The sequence below is a fragment of the Mus pahari genome, unplaced genomic scaffold, assembly GCF_900095145.1.
Source record: "Mus pahari unplaced genomic scaffold, PAHARI_EIJ_v1.1 scaffold_12753_1, whole genome shotgun sequence".
In the NCBI taxonomy this organism is placed as follows: domain Eukaryota; kingdom Metazoa; phylum Chordata; class Mammalia; order Rodentia; family Muridae; genus Mus; species Mus pahari.
Genome location: NW_018391745.1, coordinates 9,892 through 14,563, shown reverse-complemented (window position 1 = coordinate 14,563; position 4,672 = coordinate 9,892).

Here is a 4,672-nt window from a genome sequence, read left to right as displayed (position 1 = left end):
TCTGGATAGTCCATCCTTTCATCTTAGTTCGAAATTTTGTCTCTGTACCTATATCCTTTCATGGGTATTCTGTTCCTTATTCTAAGGAGGAATGTAGTATCCACACAATGGTCATCCTTCTTGGTTTTCTTGTGTTTTGTAAGATGTATCNTGGGTATTCTAAGTTTCTGAGCTATCTGCTCCTCTTGGGTGTATTTCCTTCTTTTTGTTCTAAAGCTTTCTCATGTACTGTTAAACTGCTAGTGTATGTTTTTTCCAGTTTCCTTTTGGAGGCACTCAAAGATATGGGTTTTCCTTTTAGCATTGCTTTCATTGTGTCCCATAAGTTTGGGTATGTTGTATCTTTATTTACATTAAATTCTAAAAGGTCTTCAATTTCTTTCTTTATTTCTTCCTTGACCAACTTATCACTGAGTAAAGCATTGTTCAGCTTCCATGTGTATGTGGGTTTTCTGTTGTTTTTCTTGCTATTGAAGACCATCCTTAATCCATAGTGATCTGATGAGAGGCATGGGATCATTTCAATCATCTTGTATCTGTTGAGTTCTGATTTGTGACCTATTATATCATCAATATTGGAGAAGGTACCATGAGATGCTTAGAAGAATGTATATTCTTTTGATTTAAGATGAAGTATTCTATACATATCTTTTAAACCCATTTGGTCCAAAATTCCCATTATTTCACTGTGTCTCTGTTTAATTTGTGTTTCCCTGATCTGTCCATTAATGAGAGTGGGGTGTTGAAGTCCCCCGCAATATTGTGTGAGGTGCCATGTGGGCTTTTAGCTTTAGTGAAGTTTCTTTTGTGAATGTGGGTGCCCATGCATTTCAAGTGTAGATGTTCAGAATTGTGAGGTCATCTTGGTAGATTTTTCCTTTGATGAGTATGAAGTGTTCTTCCTAACCTTTTTTGATGACTTTTGGTTGAAAGTCGATTGTATCTGATATTAGAATGGCTACTCCCACTTCTTTCTTGGGATCAGTTGCATGGAAAACTGTTTTCTAGCCCTTTACTCTGATGTAGTGTTTGTCTTTGACACTGAGGTGCATTTTCTGTATGCATCAAAATGCAGCTTCTTGTTTACATATCCAGATTGTTAGTCTATGCCTTTTTATTGGAGAATTGAGTCCAATGATATTAAGGGATATTAAGGAATACTATTATTGACGCTATTTTTATGTTTGTGTGGTTATCTTCCATTGAGTATGTTGAAAGAAGATTACTTTTGTGCTTTTTCTAGGGTGAAGTTTCCCTCCTTGTGTTGGTGTTTTCCATCTATTATCCCTTGTAGGGCTGGATTTGTGGAAAGATGTTGTGGAAATTTGGTTTTGTCATGGAACATCTTGTTTTCTCCATCTATGGTAATTGAGAGTTTTACTGAAGGTGAAAGCCTGGGCTGGCATTTGTGTTCTCTTAGGGTCTGTATGACATCTTCCAAGGATCTTCTACTTTTCATAGTCTCTGGCAAGAAGTCTGGTGTAATTCTGATACGTCTGCCTTTATATGTTACTTGACCTTTTTCCCTTACTGCTTTTAAAATTCTTTCTTTGTTTTGTACATTTGATGTTTTGACTATTATGTGACAAGTGGAATTTCTTTTCTGGTCCAAACTATTTGGAGTTCTGTAGGCTTCTTGTATGTTCATGGGCATATCTTCCTTTAGGTTAGAGAAGTTGTCTTCTATAATTTTGTTGAAGATATTTACTGGCCCTTTAAGTTGGGAGTCTTCCCTCTCTTCTATACCTGTTACACTTAGTTTTGGTCTTCTCATTGTGTCCTGGATTTCCTAGATGTTTTCGATTAGGATCTTTTTGCCTTTTGCATTTTATTTGACTGTTGTGTCCATGTTTTCTATGGAATCTTCTGCACCTGAGATTCTCTCTTCTATCTTTTTATTCTGTTGGCGATGCTTGCATCTATAACTCCCGATCTTTTTCCTAGGTTTTCTAACTCCAGGGTTGTCTCCCTTTGTGATTTATTTATTGTTTCCAATTCCATCTTTACATCCTGGATGGTTTTGTTCATTTCCTTCACCTGTTTGATTGTGCTTTCCTATAATTCTTTAAGGGATTTTGTGTTTCCTGTGCTGTTTACCTACGTTCTCCTGTATTTCTTTAAGGGAGTTATTTATGTCCTTCTTAGAGTCCTCCATCATCATCATGAGAAGTGATTTTAGATATAAATCTTGCTTTTCTGGTGTGATTCTGTATCCAGGACTTGCTATGTTAGAGAATTGTGCTCTATGATTCCTGGTAACCTTGGTTTCTGTTGCTTATGTTCTTATGCTTTCTTCCAGCTATCTTGTTATCTCTAATGCTACCTGCTGTGAATATATATGAATGGAGCCTGTCCTTCCTGTGATCCTGGTTGTGACAGAACTCCTCAAAGTCAATCTCTCTCTGCGACCCTGTGACTCAGGGATCCTGAGATCCTGGGTGTGTCCAAGCTCCTGGGAATCAAGCTGTCTCTGGGATCCTGAGATCCTGGTGTGACCAAGCCCCTGTTATCCTGTGATCCTATGATCCTGGGCATGTTAGAGCGCCGGGGAGTAGAGCTTCCTCTGGGTATTGTGGGACTGGCTTCAGCATTTGCATCCAAGGTGTGCTCAGAGAACCAGTCCAGACAGACTGGAAAGAACCCATGCCACTGGTCTGGTGGAGTTCCTGTGTGCCTCAGTCCCACTGGTCCCAGTTGCTCCTGGTGTTTGGACAGATGTTGTGTCCTCCTCACCTCTGATCCTATGATCCCTCTAGAATAGGTTTCTTAAGCTGCTTAGTCCACTTAAAAAAAAAGTCCAACTGAGTACAATTAAATTTTACTTTGAAACCCTCTTCAGAAAATGCAATGGTTTTATTTTGTATACAGTAGCTTTTTTTTAAAAGTGGAACAAATTTATTATTAAGACATAAAAATTTTTCTGCCTCATTAAAAATACTCTAAAAACTGGGTTTGTGGCATTTTCATTCTAATCTTAGCACTAAGAATGTGAAGGCAGTGAGATGTCGATAATTTTAAGTCCAAGATGCTCTAAGTACTTAATGTCAGGACAGCTAGAGAATACCATAAAAATCTTATGCCACATAATTTGGAAATAGTAACTATTTATATGTGTTAGTATTTCCCCATAAATAGTACACTAAGGTAGCCTTTTCCCACTGGGTATAATTGAAAGAAAATTTATATCCAATAATCATTAAAAGCATCATCATTTTATTTGTTATTTTCTGTAGAAACCAAACTGCATTGGGATTTATATTTTTTTCTGAGAGTATTTTCATAGTATCTTTTATGTGGTGGCATTGGTTAATACAGAGTCTATGACTAAAGAATTTTTGTTGTCATTATACTCAGACTAACCAATGCTGTTAGCAGATTGTAAGGACAAGAACATGGAATATTTACTAAGAAATGTTCTTGCTACAGAAAAATAGTTTTGGCTATCCAAATTACTTCCAGAAAGGAAAAGCATTTAAGCTGAAACCTGAAGTGATTAGAAATGGATAAATTTCCTACCATTGTCCAATTTGTCAGAGATTGACTCCTACTTGGTAAGGACACTACTTTATAGATAACAGTACTAAGATATCAGCTTTCTGTGAAAACTGCTTTAATTTACAGAGAACTTATTTATTTAAAGTTTCACCTTCTTTTCTTGGCCCAATGTCTGCATTCAGTGATGAAATAAAGCAGAAATAGAAAAATTAAACCATTTTTTCTCCAAATAGATAACCCTAATAGGTCAGTCTAGCTTAAGATTTTAGCTGAAGCCCTTGCTCATTCTGAAACACTGATCAGCTTCTTTAGCCAAATCTTGGATTTAGTTTGCCTTCTTAAAAATGACTTGATTTCTCCAGAATATTCCCTGTATCATCTTGCTAACATCCCCAGCTCCTTTTTGTCCTCTACATTTCTTTATTCCAAATTTGTTATCCCTTGTGGTCTTCTTAGTACTTTTTCTATACCTGCTTTCTTGTCAACATTTACTCTCATGTTTTCCTTCTGCTTTCAATATTCTCCCCATGTTGACTACCTTTTCCATCTATGTGTACCTTCAAATTATTCTTCAGAGAAGGATTATCTCAAAACTTCAAACCTAAACCAACTTCCCTCATGATACACTTTCAGAGCATCAGTTACATATTTTCATACTAATCATAGTATCTCGTTTCCTTCTTTTTTTTTCTTGGAAAATTTACTTATTTACATTCCAAATGTTATCCCCCTTCACAGTTTCCCATTGCAAGCACCCTATCCCCTGCCCCCTCCCCCCTGCTTCTATGAGGGTGCTCACCCTGACTCCCATCACACCTCCCTAGCATTCTCCTACACTGAGGTATCAAGCCTCCAGAGAACTAAGAGTGTCCCCTCCCATGGATGTTAGATAAGGCAATCCTCTTTTACATATGAAGCTGGAGCCATGGGTCTCTCCATGTGTACTCTTTGGTTGGTGGTTTAGGCCCTGGGAGCTCCTGAGAGTCTGGTTGGTTGATATTGTAGATCTTCCTATGGGGATGCAAACCACTTCAGTTCCTTCAATCCTTCCCCTAACTCCTCCATTGGGGTCTCCATGCTCAGTCTGATGGTTGGCTGCAAGTGTTCTCATCTGTATTGTTCATGCCACTGCTGAGCCTCTCAGGGGACAGCTATAACTCCTCCATTGGGGTCTCCA